At 34.6% G+C, this 22,976-nt stretch overlaps 2 long non-coding RNA genes across 3 annotated transcripts in view; one reads left to right on the top strand and one right to left on the bottom strand.

The window, feature by feature from the left end:
- Positions 1-10,434, top strand: part of LOC141453033 (uncharacterized) — a 31,866-nt gene extending 21,432 nt beyond the window's left edge. Inside the window, exon 4 of the long non-coding RNA XR_012457754.1 lies at positions 9,881-10,434. This is a non-coding gene — a long non-coding RNA (uncharacterized lncRNA). The remainder of the gene's footprint in view (positions 1-9,880) is intronic.
- LOC141453032 (uncharacterized) overlaps positions 1-22,976 on the bottom strand; it is a 71,981-nt gene that overhangs the window by 46,876 nt on the left and 2,129 nt on the right. For both annotated transcript variants that reach the window (XR_012457751.1, XR_012457753.1), the window contains exon 2: positions 20,901-21,200. This is a non-coding gene — a long non-coding RNA (uncharacterized lncRNA). The remainder of the gene's footprint in view (positions 1-20,900; positions 21,201-22,976) is intronic.

Here is a 22,976-nt window from a genome sequence, read left to right as displayed (position 1 = left end):
TATTAATGAAATGTTGGGAACTGCTGATTTGTGTACCTTTTGGCGTTTAATCAACCCTTATACTTAACTTTTAAAACTGTAAGTTTTTGTTAAGGAGATTTTTGTACCTTTTGGATAGATTTTCCTTTTTGTCTATTTGCAAAGTTACGTCTGCTTTACAGATTTTTTAAAATTTGGAATAAGCTATTCTATCATTATAACCTGATAAGGTGTTAAATCGGAACCGTAACTACCACTGGAGAGATCTTTTTAAAGAATGATTATAGTTACGGTCCCCAAACCATCCTCAATAACCATTTTTTTGAGAAAGCGTTTTGAATAAAATAGGAAGGTATTTGTACGTAAATAGCAAAAATAAACTGCGATTTCAGTACTTCCTTTTAAGACGAGCAAGAAAAATAAACTGCGATTACAGTACTTCTCCCTAAAAGGCAAAGATTTTGAATCGAACGACAATTCATTGATGTAAATCGGTTCACTCATTGATAATTTTAACGATTGCAGTACTTCCTCTTAGTAGGTGTAAGAGCATGATGGCACTTCACAGCCACATAGAGGAGCTTTAATCACTTCTTCGTGCTAAATTTTATCAAAATCGGACTAAGCTTTGTAGAAATATTGGTAATAATAGTTTTAGAAAGGGCCTTATTTGGGTGGGGCGAACTCCCCTCCTTATGAGGCATAGCGTCGAGACTTTTAAAGTACAAATCTGTACAAAATTTCGATTCGAATGACACTTCATTCATGAAAATCGGTTCACGTGTCGATAATTTGAAACGATTGCTATACTTCCCCTTAACAAGTGTAAGAGCAGATCGTCGCTTTATTGTTAGGTAGGGGAGCCCTAACCCTATCATCCTACCAAATTTTATCAAAATCGGGCCAAGATTTACAGAGTAATTAGTAATAATAAGTTTGGAGGGGGCCTTACATAAAGGGGGCTAACTCCTCTCCCATTCAATGTACAGGGCCGAGACCCCCAAAAGGCACATCTACATAAAATTCCGAATCGAATGACACCTCATTCATGAAAATCGGTTCACGCGTTTAGGCGCTACGTTGTTTACAAAAAAGGTAACAACAAGAACAAGAAGAAGAAGAAGAAGAAGAACAAGAACATTTTTTGAAAAAGCCGTTTTTGCTCATTTTCGGCAACTTTTTTCTCGAAACCTATTAGATCTGGGTGGTTGCAAAAAAATTACAGTTATAAAGGAGGATTTGCCCTATATTATAAAGAAAATTTGGGAATTTTATCTTTTATAGAAAAATAGAAAAAAATTGTCAAAGTTGGGTGTTTTTCAACGTTACGCTTTTTCGTGCAGTTTTTGATGGTCAACCCTTATACAACTGTCCTACCGGACAGTTTTAAAACATGGATGTGCACTTTTCATTTTTTTTTTAAACAATTTTCCTCTGTTTTTCTTAATGTTGACGAAAAGGAAATTAAAAAATAAAACCTTGCCATTAATGACTCACACGACATTGACAGCGCAATATTCTTACTGCCATGACTTAGGTAATAATAACATTTGAGATTGTAAGGTAAATTCGTAAATAATGGAATTACCCTGTTTTAAAATTGTTTTAGGGGCAAGGTTTTCCTTTAAATTGAACTAAGAATAGAGTTAATAAGGAAAGAAAATAATAGAATTAACACTTATCGGGAAAAGTTGTTATTTTTCATTTCCTTTTGCTACTAGTAAGGGAAAGCGATCGGGTTAAATTATTAAAGTGATTTTCCGCCGGAAATAATTAATATCTTGAGATTCAAAAAGATATGCGCGATAGTTCGAATGAATTTTCTTTAAAAAAAAAAATCATCTCTCTCAACTCTCATTATCTCTGGATGGACAATTTGATTTTACAGCTTTTTCCGATTATCTTATATTTTTTTCTCTTTAAAAAAAGTCAGCGAACACACTCTCGCGACCACCTGCAACCACTACTGGGGTTACTACAAATAATAATCTACGCTTATGAGGTAGCCTTTACCGGAAGAAACCAAAATACTAGTCTAACCAACGCATTTCAACAGCTGAAATTTAGGAGCAGCCGAATTTTGACTCAAGTTTACTCAATAGGAAATGGCGTTCCTTGGTTATCGATGTTTATAACTTTAGAAGAGCAAGTACCATTTTGGAATACCTGGGCGTTGCAATTAATTCAACAATAATATTAGGGCAAGGATGAATACGAAATGGATGCTACTCCTCACAACATGAAGTTCTGCAAAGCAGAGCGACTCCTAGAGAAATAATGGATAAACATTTATCTAGCCTTAATAAAAGCTTTCAGCGACTTGAGCGGCAGAAATATGGGAGGGGAAGGATTGAACATCTGAGAAAGAATGATGTTAAGATGAATGTATGGACGTGCGAGAAGTGATGACGTATGGGAAATAAAATTCTACTCAGAGCTATGGGGGGGGGGAGCTGTACCGGAAGCCGTAGAAGTGGTGAAAGCTAGTAGAATGAGCTGGATTGGACATGTCGACCGATGAATGGAGAAAGAGAGAAGGGCCAAGAAAAGAATGGAAAATCACCTGGTTATAAATGGAAGAATGAGATGGTTGAAGGACATTGAGGAGGAAAATTGAAAGGCTGGAAGTCAGGGCTATTGTTGAGCAAGAAAAGGGTCTCCACAGCTCTTAATTCTAGTTTACTTAAACTTCTAATCTTTTGGTTATTCTGATTGGGCTTAACGTAATAAAAGGACTTTTGGGAGAAATGTAATGTCCTGGAACACATCCTGAATACCGGACCAGTTTTTATGCAAATCATTTCCAAAAAAAAAAACTGAACATAAAAGTACAAATGTTAACATACGTACAAACACATAAAAGTTTAATACGCTAAAAGATTTAATTTTATTTTTTCACGAATTCAGATTTAAAATTATCCCATTTGTACAACATGCCAAAATAAAATAGTTTAAGTTCCCGAGTTGCTCTCTCTAATTGCTCTAATCCAGTCCAGCATTTCGCCACCTCTGTCATTCCGTGATTATCCACCACGCCGACTAAATCGTCACTGGAGCCGAGACTTCCTAGAGTTCTGAAGATCATCATCACCTTCGATTTCTCTTAGTGAGAGATATCGCAACATACAGTTTCTTATCTTATGCCCTTCAAGCACCATTTAAATCATCACCATCGTATTTATTCATTGTACAAATTTATATACCGATTGTGAGGCGCCACGGTGGCCGAGCAGTTATAGGCTAGACCCGCAAAGCTAAGCTGTATTGCGGTACTAGTCTAGGCCTTGCATTTTATTTAATGTGTTAATATGAGGAATTTATAGTAAAGTATGTTTGCTAATCGCCTCCGTCCACGACACCTAATTGGTAGTTGGACGTAAAGCTCGTCTGAAAAAATAGGCAATTACTTTACTTTACTTTTACTATATACCGATTGTGAATTACTAAATACCTAAATAAAAAATAAAAGATTTAAAAACACAATTAAAAAAGTTGACCCGATTTTCGCAATACTTCCTTTTTTTTAGGAGATACAGGAAATTGCAAAAAAAGAGAAGACTTTCTGTTGCCTTATACTAAAGATTGATTTGCAGGGGGAAAAGTCTGTTGATTTTTTTAGAAAAAGATAATTTTGTTTTTCAATTTAATAGATCGATAAATTGAAATAGAGTTTTGGTTGAGACTTCATGACGTACACATGTGTTCGTGTTTCTGTGTAAAAGGGAACAAAAGGGAAAGTAGTGGGAGAAAGATAAATGGACAAGTTTGTGGTCCAAGGGAATCCCTGTCCGTGCCTTTCTGTGTCCCTTGCACTTTGGCTCGGACCCTCTCTCTCTATAAAAAAAAAGATCGCTATAGCAGACAATATGTGGTGCTGTGGGTCCTGGAGCAAAGCCCCACAGTATGTGGGCAGTGACAATGACCCTCTTTAACCCTCCTTCGGTAACAGCATTAACCGGCAAACCATCTGAGAACGACCCCCCCCGGAATTGTGTGCATCGTCCTGCTCTTCTTCAACACTACCACAACTTACAGGAAAACAAACAAGTTTTCCTCACATTTATCCAAAAGCATTCTCTGTTTCCCTCCAGTTAACCGCCGCTCTATGATGTTAACATTGCAATGAATTCATTGAATCTCCCAGAAACAAGAGATGAAAAGATTCTAGTGTGGGTAAAGTGTAGAGAAGAGAGGATCTACACAAGAACGATGCTGCGTGTAGATGTATTTGAAATGTTCGCTCCTATACCCGGTCCCATTCACACTTCTGGATTCATTGCCATAGCCTCCATTCCATTCTAAAAACCTAGTACAATGATGTGCACACATTCGTGAAGAGCCCTTTTTTGGCTACTTACCAAACTCTATAGTACTTAAACTCTCTTGATATCCTTTTAACAAACATTTGTGAGAAGGAAACCGATCTGTAGCTTCTCGTGGTACCCTCCACTACAAAACTAGGATTTGGGGTAATCCTTAAGCTCATTCCTGTAGTAAAGAGTGACAGTAATCCAGAGAATATCTTGAGGCGTTCAGACGAAGGATAGGTACTTCCTCAGAGTTCAGACTCTATTCCCAGTACATCCTCAGCCGCCCAGTTTAAGCGTGAAATCCACGCCGATAGATGGAAGACTGAGTGAGCCCAGTACAATGTAGCTTTTCCCTGTATACTACGGGCTGACTTCCTCAAAGTACCGTTACTGGTTAGTGGAAAAGAAGTGTTCTTGTTTGGGAAGGAGTACTTATCCAGCTTATCGGCTCCCTTCTCTTTCTGGAGCTTTACCAGAGAGCCTAGATGATGGTGGAAAAGTTTCTGGATAACCAGATAATGGTTGTCACAATCTACTAACCCCCTTATTCCAAGGATTTCCCTAAGAAGCCTCATAAGTTACCAGAATTGAAAGGTTACCAAGAGTGTAAGAGGGATGCCCTGGATGTGGAAATTGATATCATTAACTGCCGACTTCCCGCACTATCTAGGACTTGGGGTGGTTGCTGAAGAGGGAAATCTAGGACTCTCCTGGAGCAGCTTTCTTCAGTAAATTTGAATAAGGAAGGGGATTAGAACTCCAGGGAGTGATTTTTTTCCCCCCAAACAGCTAACTACCACTATTCCTCCTAGAACTTCCCTAGCGAACTTGGATGATTTTTTTTTTCATCCCTGCAAATTCTACAGTGTCAATGATCTTACTAGACAAAATGGGATACAAAAAGAAAAACTAGTTTTTCAAATTTGTCTGTCACTCTCACCATAACTCAAAAAACGGGGAAAACCTAGGTTTAAATTGTATCTCTTTCAGCCTAATACAATTTTGGAAGAGTCAATCCAAATTGGATGGATTTATTTTGACTGGAAAAATTGCTTCTGGGTTTTTTCTTTTAACTTTGTAAGGGGTATCTGTACTTAAAAAATTGTGACCATTTTCCCTTGAAGACTTGATTAAAAAGTTCTGGACGAGTTCTGGATGGTAAAGGTTCCCTCTAAAGACACACAGAGTGAGTGACAAATGACGTCAACTTCGTTCCTTTTTTTGGTGACGAAAAAACCAACAAAATTTTGGTTTCTTGCAATGCCGAAGGTTGATTTCTTCAAGGAGGTTAAGGGGGGTACATCAGTTAGGTATTAAAAGGTAAGATTACTGTTCTAGTCACGATATATGTTACAGGAAATGAAATGTTCTGATAAAATTTTAAAATTTAACGAAAATCAACGATATTAGGTGCCGCCATCAGAAACGGGTTTTTACGGATTCCTATTGAGTAACCATCTTTCACTTCACCTGTTTATCAAACCGACCTAACGTCAAAAACATGAGCATCAATTCTCTCTCTCTCTATCATTCAACATCCCCAATTTACGTACAATTTAAGTTGGCAAAAGTAATAATAAAAAGGTATTCCTCTTCAAACTCGAATTAACTTAAGTTATAAGACAACATAAATAATACTTTTATAACTACTTATTTATTATATACCAAGTATATAATCAAAGTTTAGGTACTGTAACAATTTAAACTATAAAAAGAAAAAAAGAAAAAAGAAGTTCTTGGTCCATGTAATAACTAAAATTAAATGACCCAGTCTGTAAATGATAATGTAATTTTAGTAAACAAGAATACTCTTTGTTTATAACAGTTAGCAGATACCAGAAATCAAAACATACAGTGAACATACATGCACAAACCTACAATTTACTAATCTTTCCTACCATAGCAACCGTTATTTTTTAAATTATTGTCATAAGGGAGGGTTATAAAAAAAAAAATTGTTTAAGTAAATGTTGTACTATGTTCAAAACAGTACAGTTCATTGGTTCATATTTTACATTGCGATGAGGATTGGCAGATCGGAAAGAAAGCAGCGTATGCAAATCATTACTGATATTATGTTTCTTTTTAGAAAATTTTATTTATTAATATCTTAAAGTTTCTAATTAAAAAACTCTCTACTCATGGCCTGTGAGAGATACCTATAGTTTAAAATCTGCCGCAAACACTTTTCACGTGTTGAGATCTCGGCGTAAAGATGATCTGCTGAGTGAGTACTCGGGTTCTAACTCGCATTTTTTGTTCTTTTAAACTCCAAATATTTGAGTGATATTTAATTCTTACAGTTTCTGGTACATTTATAACGAAATTTAGTTGTAACATTACAAAGAAGCCTAACTCAACGTCTCCCAAAAAAAAAAACTGCTTCTAAAATAGTTAAGAGTAAAGTAATTGCCTAGTTTTTCAGGCAGGCTTTACATCCACCTAATTAGGTGACGTGGACGGAGGCGACTAGCAAACATACTTTACTAACAATTCCTCATATTAACACATTAAATAAAATGAAAGGCCTAGACTAGTATCGCAATACATCTTAGCTTTGAGGGTCTAGCCTATAACCGCCAAACATACTTTACTATAAATTCCTCATATTAACACATTAAATAAAATGCAAGGCCTAGACTAGTACCGCTTTACATCTTAGCTTTGCGGGTCTAGCCTATAACCGCCTAACATACTTTACCACAAATTCCTCATATTAACACATTAAATAAAATGCAAGGCCTAGACTACTAGTACCGCAATACATCTTAGCTTTGCGGCAGGCCTAGCCTATAACCGCTCTCGACTATCGTGGCGCCTAAATAGTCGCAGGCTATTGCTTTGAAAAGTAGCCGTACTCTGTCAGCAGTAGGAAGCGATTTATTGTGAGACAATGGACACAGTTTCAGGTATTTGGAAGCGAGAATATCAGCAGACGATGAACGGCCGGGCGCAAAGGACGATTCAGCTGGTAAATTGTGAAGAAAGTAGTGGGCCTAGAATACTTTCTTGCGGAACTACAGAAATGTAGGAAGAAAAGGAATCTCCTTGAAGGGCAAACCCAGTCATTAGGTATGATTGAAGGATGAGAAAAGTAGGTATAAGGCACGTGTGAGAAACCAGGTATTAAATTTTTAGTGTTGAAATCATATAAAGAACATTTTCTCCTTCTTGATCCTTTGCCACTGCCATTACAATTGTTAATCAGAACTCAAATATATATACAAATATATGTATAAATATGTATACATAAAAAATATACTTTAATATCCTTGCAAAATTTAAAGTTAATAAACTTTAATTTAGTGAGCATTCTTAGTTAAAGTTAATAAGTTACTTTAAGCCAATAAGAGAAGCGCTAAAAAATGTGTGTAATTATTGGTTCTAATTTTAGATAAAAAAAGAAGATGGCACCGCTCTTGAGGATTCAAAAAATAAAAACAAAAAACTTAAAAAAAGACAGTTTTATTATGTTAGCTAGGAGTATTTTTATTTTGTTTTTACTTTAAAAGAATATAGCTAATAGCTATTATTTTTATTTAAAAGGTTTGTCTAGACTTATCTGCTTTATTAACTTATTAACTGCCAGATTTACACGACAGATAGCAGTCCTGTTTGGCTTGAAAATAAGGTAGATACAACGTAATGACTTAATCTAGTCAATTAACTTGGTAACTTAATGAACTTGACCAACCCTTTACTTAGTAATTATGGCCATTTTACTTTATTTGGAATAAATTGCAATTTACTACAATTCTTTAATGAACTTTCTTGTGACTAATTCATCTCCATTACTTGGAAGCTTGGGTATTAGAAGTATATTGCCATACTACCGGCGGACAACTTGCAATTCTCTTAGTTTCTAGGTAGTAATTTGGAACTACAAGGATAGTTAGTTTAACCAGACAGAAGATCCAGCAGCTGCTGATGGTCTGTTGAGGATTGGAAATTTTAATGGAGTATCCATTAACAAGAAATTAGAATCTCTGGAGGCAGCTTGATTGGTGAAAAAAAGAATGATCACAAATTAAGCTAAGCATCTATCTGTCCGCAAATTGTATGGGACATATCAGTGGCCGAACGTCTGATTGCGGAAAAGAGGGTGGAATAGAGTAAGATAGGGAGCGGTAAATCCGTGGGACAATTAGCAGTCTCCGCACGATCATTGCCAATATGAAAGAGCATTGATGGCAAATGTTCTTCTCTCTAAAGTCCCCAGGAAGTGAACTGAAAGATGCTCTTAGTAGAGGACAAACTATATTATAAAGGTAAGCTGCAGCAAATATGACCTAAGCGTGGGTAAACAAGATATGTTAGGCGGTTATAGGCTAGACCCGCAAAGCTAAGATGTATTGCGGTATTAGTCTAGGCCTTGCATTTTATTTAATAGTTAATATGAGGAATTTATATCAAAGTATGTTAGGCGGTTATAGGCTAGACCCGCAAAGCTAAGATGTATTGCGGTATTAGTCTAGGCCTTGCATTTTATTTAATAGTTAATATGAGAAATTTATATCAAAGTATGTTAGGCTGTTATAGGCTAGACCCGCAAAGCTAAGATGTATTGCGGTACTAGTCTAGGCCTTGCATTTTATTTAATGTGTTAATATGAGGAATTTATAGTAAAGTATGTTAGGCAGTTATAGGCTAGACCCGCAAAGCTAAGATGTATTGCGGTACTAGTCTAGGCCTTGCATTTTATTTAATGTGTTAATATGAGGAATTTTGTAGTAAAGTATGTTTGCTAGTCGTCTCTGTACACGATACCTAATTTAAGTAGTTGGACTTGAAGTCCGCCAGAGAAAATAGACGTTACTTTACTGTTTACTATGTTAGAAGCAGTTTTTTGAGAGACGTTTAGTTAGGCTTCTCTGTAATGTTACATCTTAATTTCGTTGTAAAAGTACAATTACAAACTGTAGAAAGAAACTTTAAGAATTAAATATCACTCAAATATTTGGAGTTTAAAAGAACAAAAAATGCGAGTTAGAACCCGAGTACTCACTCAGCAGATCATCTTTACGCCGAGATCTCAACACGTGAAAAGTGTTTGCGGCAGATTTTAAACTATAGGTATCTCTCGCGGCCTCGAGTAGAGAGGTCTTTAATTAGAAACTTTAAGATATTAATAAATAAAATTTTCTAAAAAGAAACATAATATCAGTAATGATTTGCATACGCTGATTTCTTTCCTGTCAGCCAATCCTCATGAACAAACAAATCTATTGCAAAGCGATTTCTAGTTGATCATGGCCACAACAAGAGACGATTTCCACAACAAAACACAACTTAATAATGATGTATGGAAACAAACAGTCATGGCTGGTCTTCGATAGAGTTTGATGCGACGTTTTGCGAACAAATCTACACCTATTTTGACCGTGGATTGGCTTGTTCATAAAGCTCACCAAACTAAATGTAGTCCAGTACTGGCTGACTCAGTAACTGAAGATTCATTATCATTATTATCTTTGATCACAAATTATAAACGCTTGGATACATTTAGATGTCCGTCAAAATGGTGGATTTTATTATGTAGTCCCTTTTATTTATGACGTAATTTTTTTTAATTTTTTATTTATTTTTTACAGTTTTTGTGCTGCAAACCAAGAAGATTCCAGTGGCACAGATCGTTTAAAAAAGTTCGCATACAAAGGGAATGCAGCAAAATTTTAAATTTTGTTAGCGGATTATTTTCAGTATACAACTATTTTAATTATATACCTGTTTCAAGCCAATTTTGTTCTCTTCAAATCTTCAAATAATACAAATTTTCAATAAATAAATTTTTCAAAAATTTGTAAATAGATGATTTAATTGTTTTCCAGAACGTCTGGACAAAATTGAGTAAAATTTAACTCAATAATTTTAGAGTTATGCTGGCTTTTTTGGACAGATGCTCGAGATAGTTTTTGTGTAAATCACATTTTCTTGCCATGGTTATCTCAAAAACTTGGTGAAAACTACTAAATCGAAATTCGACTAGTTAGCAGAGCTTCCTTTTACGTGGAAAAAAAGAAAAGAAAATAGAAAATACTTAATAAAATCGTTAAAAAAATAAATTATTTGTCAAATTAAATATAGTATTGCATAACTGTCTGAAAATTGATACGATATAATTTTTATACCCTTTAAAAAAATAATAAAAGGCTGATACTTCAATTTTTGTAACATGAATAAAATTGACATAATTATTGGCTTTGTATTTTCCAGTTTTATTATACCAGTGATTATTTTTAAAACTTAATATCGACAGGGAGTGAACGAAGTATGCGGTTCTGGAATGTCCACAGTGAGATTACAAACAACGAGTCAGCAATGTAAGTGTGCGTATGTATTAGTGTGTTAAGATCATACTATTACAACAGTAGTATCAATGTTAATGGCCAGTGGCCGCATATGGAGTAGTTATGTGTAGGAGTATGTAGGTTCGAAGCTGTGTTTCGTTTTTTTTTTTTATTTTTTTGTATAAATACTAGTTTGATAGGTGGGCAGGTTGAATAAAATGGTGGGCTAACTGAGGGAGGGGTGTATCCATGGTGACTAGTGGGTGTGGCTACTAACTTCTCTCTCATTCTCTCTCTCCCGCTGTCTCGCACCCTCTGAACATATATATATACATATATACTTTAACCATGAACTAACATGAACAAGTCACACTGGGTCTGCGTTCTTGTTTTAACACAAACACACACTCACACAAGCTCGTACAATTACGATGAAAAAAAAAAGGCACACGTTTATCTGGGCTCTTTCATTACGAAATAAATTTCTTCTACGTCATCATACTCTTCATATAAAATGCCCTTTGATACATGTAGTAGAGGAAAACAAGAAGCAAGAGGAAGTGAACATTCTCGCTACTTTTACCTCAACATTTTAAATCTAAAAAAAAGAATATTGCACTTAGATGAAAACCAAAGAACAGAAGCGACGAAAATTAAACCAATAAAAACAGGTACACAATTTGATGCTAGGCCCGCAAAGCTAAGATGTATTGCGGTACTAGTCTAGGTCTTGCATTTTATTTAATGTGTTAATATGAGAAATTTACAGTAAAGTATGTTTGCTAGTCGCCTCCGTCCACGACACCTAATTTGGTGGTTGGACGTAAAGCCCGCCTAAAAAAATAGGCATTACTGTATTTTACAAAAACTTGTACTTCTTTTAGGAATTCCCGTCATTTTGTATGTACATGGAATTTAAAAATAAGTCATTTACCAGAAAAACATGGTAAAATGAGAAATTTAATTAGTAATAACTTGTACTTGCAGTAAAACTGGATAATATCCATCGGTTTGGGATCAAATATTTAAAACCTGTTCTGAGGCATCCGTAGGTATTGTACCTACATTCTATGTATAAGTGTGTGCTTTACGTCCTACTACAGAATTAGGTGTCGTGTACAGAGACGACTAGCAAACATACTTTACTATAAATTCCTCATATTAGCACATTAAATAAAATGCAAGGCCTAGACTAGTACCGCAATACATCTTAGCTTTGCGGGTCTAGCCCATAACCGCTCGGCTATTGTGGTGCATAAAAGAGAGTCATTGAGGGCTAAAACTATAGCAGACGATACTGTAGTACTAAAGACTTGTAGCAGCAGATATAATAAACTATAACCTATTTTTTAGTTATGAAAAAATATCGATAAAAAGTTCCACTTAAGGCAATTTATACCCATAAAAAGGCACTGTTCGATTACGAGTAACTTGACTTTCTTTTCAGCTACCAAAATCGACAAAAAATACTTAACACCAATCGATAATATCTCAGCGATTCTCTTTTTTTGAATAAATTTCTTTGTGGTGTGCAGTTATTTTTCAATAATTTTGTTACAAGGCAATGTTTATGTACAATAGTTACCGATATTTTTGGTGTTATATTGGTTTCAAAACTAGAAAATAGATAAAAATATTTCTTTACAATCTATAAAATGGTATTATTGACTGCCACGGCCACGTATAGAGTTGAAATCATAATCTTGTTTGCTCATCATCAGACTTCCATATTTGTTAAACAGCTGACCTTCAAGGTAAAACATGGTTCGTGTAAAAAAAAAAATGAAAATCGATTTACTGACGCGATAAAATAAACAATCGACTATGGATAAGATTGTTGATCTTGTGGCCTATCATTCCGTAACAGTATTGATTTTTTTCTTTTTTTGCTTTCTCCATCTTATTTCGTACGTGTCGATATTTTTCAGAAATTAACCTTTCGTAGAAAATAATACGTACGTAGGCCTCGATTCTGTGATTTGAAAAGAAAACTCTGGCGTTACTCACAGGACTTTCTCTTGCTGCTATAATCAGAGATTCGCTAATTTTCTTCTAATTTGAAATTTCGAAATATGATTCAAGTTTTACTGTCTTTAAAATCGTTAAGTAAAATCGATCTTTAATTTCGAAATATGGTTCAAGTTTTACTGACTTTAAAATCGTTAAGTAAAATCGATCTTTGCAACACTTAACTTAAGGCTACGGGTAGCTTATACCCTTGAAGCAATTGCACGTACGAGCTTCAGTTGTGTATTAGCTTAATGAGTTTATTATAGAATTTCATTCATTATTTATACAATTGTATAACTTGCAAAGAGATATTAATGTTTTAAATTGTATATATATCCTTTAATAATTTACTTCTGCTGGTATCAGTTGTTCAAAAACTCTTTGTATAATTAGTTTATACTACAGCTGGCCCGAAGTAATAATTTTTCTTTTGCAAATAATGGTATAGCAGACGGGGGACCTTACGTAAGGCAGGCTGCCTTTTTACTAAGTAAATATATATTAGTAAATAATATAATTAGGCGTACTATATGGTAATTATTGTAAATATTTAATTATCAACAACAGCATACATAGAGGATGCAGAACACTGAAGGACAAGATGTCAGTTTAGCAAGGAACCTGATACGGGCGTTAATCAACCGTCATTATTACTTTAGGTAAATGGAGTAAGTGGCCCAATTAGTGGAGGGGGGATGCCACAAAGTCGTTATTCTATTCAACTGATAATCGATTTTTTTGTTGGAAGGTAAAAATGTGCTACTTAAACTCACACCGACTTACTGAAACTAAGAATTTATAGAATTTTTTTTTTCAAATTTTGAATTTTAAGTAGTTATTTACTTCCTATTGGATTGGTTACTGGGTAAAGAAGTTGTAGATTATACTCCAATGAAATATTAGCGCAATATTTCTCAATTTTTTATTGGCGTACGACCCAACATAATTACTTGTTAATTTTATTTCATTGGTCAATATAAAAGAAAATATCCAGGTAGAACACTCTTATTGGTCATCTCAAAGTTGTAACTCCAGAATCTTCCAGTAAAACTGGATAATCTCAATCGGTTTGGGATCAAATCTTTAAAACCTGTTTTGTACCTACATTCTATGTTAGAGTATGTGAGGAGAGATACAGAAAAATAAGTGAAGAAATGCCTATTTTTTTCAGGCTAGACCCGCAAAGCTAAGATGTATTGCGGTACTAGTCTAGGCCTTGGATTTTATTTAATAGTTAATATGAGGAATTTATAGTTAAGTATGTTTCACGGTTATAGGCTAGACCCGCAAAGCTAAGATGTATTGCGGTACTAGTCTAGGGCTTGCATTTTATTTAATGGGTAATATGAGAAATTTACAGTCAAGTATATTTGCTAGTCGCCTCCGTCCACGACACCTAATTGATAGTTGGACGTAAAGCACACTCATAAAAGAATGTAGGTACAAAACTTTGATATTTTCAAATCTTTGAACTGATATTGGCATTTTTTTTTTTAAATAAGACTGAAAATTGAAAACAAGATATTCAGCCAGAAAATCTAACGCACTTTCGAATGGTGCAATCGGATATTTGGGTAGCCTAAGCAGATCTGAGGTTAATAGTAATTATGGTAGTAACTAAGGTAAGATAGTAATAAGGATGGAAAAACACAAAATGTAAAATATCTCCAAAAAAAAGGCATTTTGATGCAAGAAATGTTTTGTTCCATTTGAAGTTTTCAATAGATTCCCAAATTATGGTCAGTTAGAACTGGATACCCTATGCCAGTGATGGCGAACCTATGACCCGCGGGTCAGACACACTGACCCACAATTGCTAGGCAACCATTTGTTTATTTACGCGGGTTGATTTAGATTTTCTAATTGTTGTGGATAATTTATATTCTATCTGTATTTTTTTTTCAATCACGCATTGACACAAAAGCAATCTATAACCTTTAGTTTGATCATTACAGTTCTAAAAGCGCAAATGACGACAAATGCTTTTTGTAGTATTTAGAAATAAAGCAAAAGTGTTTACAAAATATCAAATTTAATGTTTGTTAAAAAAATCGCCAACCCAAAGCAAATAACCATATTTAGATTTTTCTTCAGATAAAACACACTTTTGTTCAGGTTTTGTCCAGTTATGTTTTGTATAAAGAGAGACTTCCATAGCCACTTGTTTCGTCCCGTTTTACCCCGTTAAGCCAACTGAATTTTTTAAAGATGTTTAGTTTTGAAAATAATATTCAGTTTACAAATTTTTAAACTTAACTTTAGCGTGCAAATGGGCATTAGTGACCCAAGAGATAGTACTAAAAAAAAAAAAATTAACAAAATTTGACCCACGTCTCGAAAAAATTCGCCATCCCTGCCCTATGCCCCACAATGAACATTGTCTAAAAATCTCTTTTTCTGTCTCTGGAGTCGCTCAAAACTCATTTCAAAGATTTGGCATGACCGCCAATACTTAACTAATCTACTTAGAGAAATTAAAAAACTAAACGAAATAAGTTTAATTTAAATAAATAATTAAAAGTACAAAGAAAATGAAAGACAATAGAACTGGGCGTATTCTTTACTTTTCGATGGAAGGAATATTCTAGCTAAATGAAGCGTTAATCTGTTTAAAGAGAAGTTTAGGGAAAAGGGACTAAAGGGACACACGTCCTTCTGTGCATTGTTACCACGCAAGGGCGTGGCACATCAGCACCAGTTCAAAGTTCAGCACTAAGCTCAATGCGTTCCATTAATGAAACCACTACGGTGAAAGCAGTTATTTCTTCTTCCCTGATTCACTTTACAGAAAGGGTTAAAAAAAAGAGGGCGTTTAACTTTGGGCGTGCGGTTTTCCCTTTTTGTATTTTTTGGATACGCGATTCATCAAAAACTGGGTGTGGTGAATCGACTGGATTGCTCACAGTATGAATCGAAATGTCATAAACGGGTGGCAAAAAAACTTTTTGTTTCTAACTTCTTGTTCAACGGGGAGTTGACAATTGTTTCCCCCAGCACGACAGTAGTAAGTGAGAAAGAAGCTGTAATGATTGGGCTGAGTTTTGTGGTCACAACAAAACTGTTCTTCACCCAGTTGGATAATAGCGAAGTAAAAGAAAGCAAAAGACTTTATAATATTAAATGAAATTTTATGGGGAGGTACCCACGCGTCTAACAATTAAACTAGCACACAGGTGGTGATGAGGACCACCGTCTGTGTTTTGAGGTGGCACCACACCAGCATTTCTTTTCAATTTCAATTCAAAATCACCTACCTGGAGAAAGAACATTGCACATCTAACCCTTCAAGTTAAGTTTTCAACAGCTCCAGTAAGGTTTCCCCTAGAAGGCAACCCGTTGAGTTGTCACTCAAAACATAACCTCAAACTTACTGTACTGCAGTTTTATTTTACAATACTTTTTCACTCCTCTTTTATATAACCACTTTATAAAATGAAAGGTAAGTGCCCCGAGAGCTTTGTCTGATTAACATCAATCTATTCATCATTTTAGAACGATTTTTTTTGCATTGACATAAATTGCCACTTAGGAGGTCAACACCGTGCTTTGACAAGTTCCTTGATTCCCTTTTTTTTTGTCTTTTAAGACGTGACGATAACAACAAAAGACTATCGTTATTAAAACTTGTCACAAACCCCCCACGATATTGGGCTAACTAGGGATGGGGAGGTTTAGTACAGAGGACTCCTTATTGCAGAATACATTGCCCTTCTTTTTAAAACAAAAATATTATGCAAACTTTAGCGTTACTAATAATAAAAAGGTACAATTTCTGAATCGACCTAAAAGCATAAATTTGTTTAATTTATTTTTTTTACCCCTTTTTTAACCCTTTCAAAAAGCAAGAGGATGTGAACATTCTCGCTACTTTTACCTCAACATTTTAAATCTAAAAAAAAGAATATCGCACTTAGATGAAAACCAAAGAACAGAAGCGACGAAAATTAAACCAATAAAAACAGGTACACAATTTGATGCTAGACCCGCAAAGCTAAGATGTATTGCGGTACTAGTCTAGGCATTGCATTTTATTTAATGTATTAATATGTGTAATTTATAGAAAGTATGTTAGGCGGTTATAGGCTAGACCCGCAAAGCTAAGATGTATTGCGGTACTAGTCCTAGACCTTGCATTTTATTTAATGGTTAATATGAGGAATTTTCTTTCTTTTTTCTTAAGATTAGTAAATAAATAACTTGGAACGAATGGGGGAAGAAAGAATAGCCAAGAAACTCTTTCTTGGACATCCAGGAGGGGCTAGAAGGAGAAGGAGACCCCCGGGTGAGATGGCTGGACAATGTTGAGCAGGATCTGAGAGATTTGGACGTAAGAAGATGGGGAGAAGAGAGTGGCCCAAGAGAGAGAGATGAATGGCACAACATTATTGAGGCAGCCAAGGTTCTTCTTCATGGACGGTAGTGCCGAGCAAGAAGAAGAAGAAGAAGAAGATGATGATGATGAAGTAAATAAATGCACAGTAAAGGCAACTCAACCCTTTGAAGACGTAGAGCCCTGTTTAAGGGTTCTAAAACGCTTGGTGCATGTTTAATGATTTTAGAATTGTAAAATGTTGGAGTTACATTTGTAAATTTAAGCAGAAAATACTGACTATTATACTTCCGGAATATTATTATACAGGGTGACCGGAGTTATATGCTCCACCCACTTTTTTTTTTAAACGGCGGGAAATTTCGAAAAAATAAAAAACATGTATTTAATCATTTTTAGTCTAGTTTATTTTCTGTGATTGACCCATTTTTTGAAACCACTGTATCTCGAGATACAGCATCCAACTTTGTTTTTTCAAATGGAACGTTATATTTTTTTTGCATTTTTTTAATAGTATTTGAGCTCCTAAAAATACAAAAAAAAAAAATTGAAATCGGTCAAGTTTTTTAAAAGTTATGGTAATTTAAAATATGAAAAACAAATTTCAGTTTACTGTCAAAATTACTTTATTTTTTTTTTAAAGAATCTGTTCAAACTGGGCACAATCAACGGATAGGCAAGCCAAAACTCTGGACTCCCACGCTTTGCTTGTAGCAGCACTTATGGGTGGCGAACTCAAGATATAGGCAGGCTAAAGTTATTCGACGTTTCATATCATCGACTCTGAACACTTTATTTTTTAGATATCCCCACAAAAAATAGTCCATTGGGGTTAAGTCTAGAGATCGAGGTGGCCATTGGATGGGACAATGAGTCCCTAAGCACTTTTCATGGAAATTTCTGTCCAGGTAACCTCGAACAACTCTCGCATTATGTGCCGGGCAATCATCTTGTTAAAAATACATATCTAGCCGACGTTGTAGAGAAACATCTTCAAGCAGGACTGGCAAAATGTCTCCCTAAAAAAAAGTTAGATACCTTACACCAGTTAAGTTCTCTCTGTAGAAGTATGGGCCGATTAGTTGATTTCCTATGTATATTAAAGAAGATCCCTAATGTGAAGACCACCCTAATGTGAGTTTCTATCCCCCATAATAAATGCACATATTAAGAGAAGCCGTTGATTACTATGATATGTCAGTTACGAGAACATCAAAAGGTAGTTCTGTCAGTTCTGATATCCGCAACAAATATGCACATTAAGTAGACACACAATTATTAATAACAGAAATGAGAGAAAGACGTATTACAGGAAGTAAAGAGGTATTAAAGGAGTGGTGTACAAAGAGGTTATTAGAAGTGGAGGTTTTTTGTAGGTATGTATGTCTCGATAACCGTGTAGTGACATGTGTGGACATATGTCCCACATAAGAACCGTACATCTTGCTTTGGCTCCCTCTCCAAGCAATCCATCATAAAGGAAGTCTATCTTTAATAACTACCATCTAATATTCATAATCACTCTTTCCCGTTTCTCCTCACCTGTATATCCTTCCGCCACTGCCTTCCTTATCCGTCTCTCTCTCTCTCTAAATTCCGCAATGCTTTATCCCTTACGATACTTTACTCTATTTTTGTCGTTGAACCATTATATTTTACCTTGTTTTTTTGTATTCATTTATTTATTTATTTAAGGACCCCCTTAAAAAAAGCTCATGTACGCGCCCACAACTACCAATTACTGAAAGCTCTGGTGATCTATGACTGCTACGAGCTTCTTTCTTTACGCTTAATTATCACGAACACCAGAAATGTCACGCTGTAAAAATTTACGACCTGATACTTGCACATTTCTCATTTATGTTAATTAACAGTGAGAATACAAAAAAGAACTAACTTATAGACTTCAATTTTTTGTCACCTTTTACTTTAATCTTTTTCTAAAAAATTAACAAGTCAACACTTTTTTGGGGGGCGAGGGGAGGCCGCAGTTTCTTCTAAGGTTCACTTAATTAATTGTTTCATTTTTAAAACTAAGATGGGTTTCTTTTACGAGTATCTCTCTTCATTATCAAAAAAATTGAGTATTCAAAGAAAAGGATTTGATTTACGCAATTTAAATCGGATCATCAACCACTTACAGGACTGGCTTTTCAAATGGAGAATCAAAACCACCGTTACGAAGTCAAAGTTTTGTAGTATTTACTCTCAGACGGAAAATCCTATCTCCCATCATCTTGAACCAAACTCCTATACCAACTGTAGACAAAGTACGCTACCTTGGACTGTACCTAGACCAAACGATTGACATAGAATCCCCCGTACTAGACTGAAAAGACAAGAAACTAACCAACGCTACAAATACTTCTCGCCAGACTACTTGACAAACGTTCGAAACTTAACCTACAAAACAAAAGACTCTTATTTCTACTGTTACTGCGACCCATTTGGTCATACGGCATCGAAGTATGGGGGATCGACTAAGCGTCACCTAACTCACTACGCCTCCAGGCATTACAATCAAAAATACTTCGAAAACTTCTTAACGCTCCGTTCTATGTATCTAACCTCACACTATCCAAAATGACCTCAAAATCCCTTTCATTACAGGTTCTTGCTAACACTCGTTTCTTCAAATTTCATTCCACTCTACAGCAGCTCATCCTAACCCTCTCATAGAACACCATGAGCAAGATGGAGACAGTTTCTTAGGTGGCGCGATGAACTAAAAGGACTAGCGGGCATTAACTTCAGTAGAACGGCTAAGTCTAGAGAGGAGTGGGCCACAATGGGAGAGGTCTTTGCCCAGAAATGGGCCTAATTCCAAAATCCAAACATCTAACTTATGTTTATTTAAATTATTTTTATTAGTTATAATTACACAGTATTTATGTATTTGTTTTTTTTTATTATTGTAATTATGTAAAGTGTAAACCTTCTTTTCTTTTAAGTTATTAATCTTGATATTTATAATTTAAAACAGTGAAATTAATCGAATTGGTTTATTTGTTTGGAATTAATAAAGGCTATTTTTATTTAATTTATTTATTCATTTAGGATATAAGGAAAACGAAGCGGTGGATCTGTTGGGCCTTCAAGACGCCTGCGGGAGACTTCGTTGGCCCGGAACCCTATTTTAGGGTCAAAGAAAAATCAAAGATGATTTCCAGTGACTTAAGAAGAGAGAAAAAGGCAACTCTATTAACAATAAAAGTATTATTTTTATATTGTTCAAGATAGTGCAGCCAAGGTGGTCATCAGGTACGTGTGAAGTACTACAAAAAACCAAATATATCTAGTGAAATACCAAGTTAAAAAGAAAACGTAATTTGAATTTAGCAATAATGATAAGTTCTACCAACACTATCCCATTCAAAAAAATTTGTCCCCCATCTCTATAAAAGAAATTTAAAGTTAAAAAGGCATTAAGCTGGAAGTATTACAGTTCTTTACCCCCCCTTCCACTACTGATGAGAATAAATCCTCAGTGATTATTCTAAAAGGACACGTGTTTATTTTACTTAACGGCTAGACGCACACGTGACCGGCACGTGGCACATATTGAATTCATTGCGAATACGTATTCTTCTTTAGCCAATCCCATTGTGCGGAGAGACATTAATACCCCATTTCAAATCTCCTCCTTAAAGAAAATATTGATTTTCTTTATTTTTACGTAAAAATTTTCTTTTTGAAAATTAAAAAAATCTCATAAAAAAAAAGAGATATCATATTTTCAAATCATTATTTTTAGCGAAAACACAACTTTGGAGAGTAAAAGTATTGCATTTTGTTGAATTAAAATGAAAACTTCCTGTTATGTTTGTTGTGTGTGTGTGTGTGTGTGTGTGTGAATGTTTGTATGTGTGGGTGTGAGGGTAGAAAGAATAAAAAACAAAAGAGAGGGCCATGTTAAAAATCAAGAAACAAGAAAAAAACCTGTCATTTTAGACATAAAAATGACCACAAAAATCCATATCCTACCTTATTATTAATGCAGACGGGGATGTATAACCATTTCAAAGCAGTCGCATATCCATCAATGCCTGCTCCTGAAGATACCTGCAGAATAGCTTCCATCCACACTGGACACTTGACACAGTTTACAAAAATTTGTATATGACGCAAAAAAACCAAAATATTTTTATCGTATCAGTTTTGAAACAAAAACTTGGAAAACACGATTTACTATTTCTTGTACGCACTGTTTAAAAGCATTAAAAGTTAAGTATTAAATTACTTCCAAAAAAAAAATAAACCCGGAATTTTAACACTCCCGCACACCTGGAAATAAAATTAATAAATAAATAAAAATTAATGTTAATAATACTTAATAATAAATGAAAACCCTAAAATAATTCTCTTGTTATTTATGTTTAGAAAATATGATAAAAGTATAGTGAGTCACCAAATGGTTGAAAATAAGAGTAAGGTGGAACTATATAAGTCCTACGAATCATCAACATGGTTAAATGTGAGTGTAAGGAGGACCTATACAAATCTAGAGAGTCTCCAACATGGTTAAATGTGTGTGTAAAGTGGTCCTACATATGGTTAGTGAGTCGTCCACATTCTTAAATATGAGTTTAAGATAGTCCTATGTAAGTCTAGTGAGTCATCAACATGGTTAAATATGAGTATAAGATGGTCCTACGTATGTCTAGTGAGTCACCAACATGGTTAAATAAGAGTGTAAGATATCCCTATAAAAGTCTAGTGAGTCGTCCTCATGCTTAAATGTGAGTGTAAGATGGTCCCATGTAAGTCTAGTGAGTGGTCAACATGGTTAAATATGAGTGTAAGATAGTCCAGTGTACAAGTCTAGTGAGTCGTCAACATGGTTAATTATGAGTGTAAGATATCCCTATAAAAGTTTAGTGAGTCGTCAACATGGTTAATTATGAGTGTAAGATATCCCTATAAAAGTCTAGTGAGTCGTCAACATGGTTATGAGTGTAAGATATCCCTATTAAAGTCTAATGAGTTGTCATTATGGTTAAATATGAGTATAAGATAGTCCTGTATAAGTCTAATGAGTTGGCATCATGGTTAAATATGAATGTATAAACTGCATTTGTGTTTACAGAAATTGCCACTAGAGTTCTCCACTGGATGGAGTGTAAAGTAAGCTTGTAGCCTATTTAATGGCGGCTTACAAGTCTTCAATGTGCCTATTTCTCACTTATCCATTTCACGAATAAATAATACAAATTATCAACTTTTTTGTTTCTATTAACGATAATTGTGTAAAACTTGAAGTATTATTCTAAAAGAAATATCATTTATTGTATTTTTAAAGAGAAATTTTTTTTCTTGCTTAATTCGAAAGTTTATCAAATACCTATGGGAGAAATGATGAAAAAAAATTTTTTAATCAATTATTTCATTGAAATTATTAATTGTAAAGTATTGGCCAATCACAAGGCAGTACGGTTGCAGACTGTGGGCGGGACATGCCCACCTCTGGTGTAACCACGCCCACCACTAGTATGATCACGCCCCATCCAATGAAAATGAATCTTGGCTGGTTAAAGCGTTATTAACAATGGTTTTTTTTAAATACCTTTTACTTCTTTTTCTAAATATTTTACTGTTTTCTCTTATTTTATTAACTTTGTATTGTGATTTTAGAAATAATATTAATCTTTCGTAGATAATAAGATAAAATGCTAATTATTAAAAAAAAAAAAAAAAAAAAATTCTATTTTCAATAAATTGTTCATAAGTTAAGATCGTTTTCGATTAGTTATCGCCAATAATCGACAGTTTCACTTTACTTTCTCATGTAAAGCATCTCATATGAACACTATCTTATGAACTTTATCTTACCATAATTCACGAATATAATTGAATTTTATTGTAACTTAGAATTGCACGATAAAAAGAAAAAGGATCAGTTTAATAATAATGTCGATAGTCTAAAAATTAATCGAAAGGTTTTTGTTGGAGATACTCAGAAAGTAGGCCTCGCCAAAACGTGGTCCGAAACATTAGTTGAAAAGTCATATAATGAATAATTTAATCAATTTGATTGATTGAAATTAAATTAAAGTTCAATTA

This window comes from Rhodnius prolixus, unplaced genomic scaffold (assembly GCF_049639745.1).
Source record: "Rhodnius prolixus isolate KJV_2025 unplaced genomic scaffold, Rpr scaffold_3, whole genome shotgun sequence".
NCBI lineage: Eukaryota > Metazoa > Arthropoda > Insecta > Hemiptera > Reduviidae > Rhodnius > Rhodnius prolixus.
This window is presented reverse-complemented; position numbering and strand designations above follow the sequence as displayed.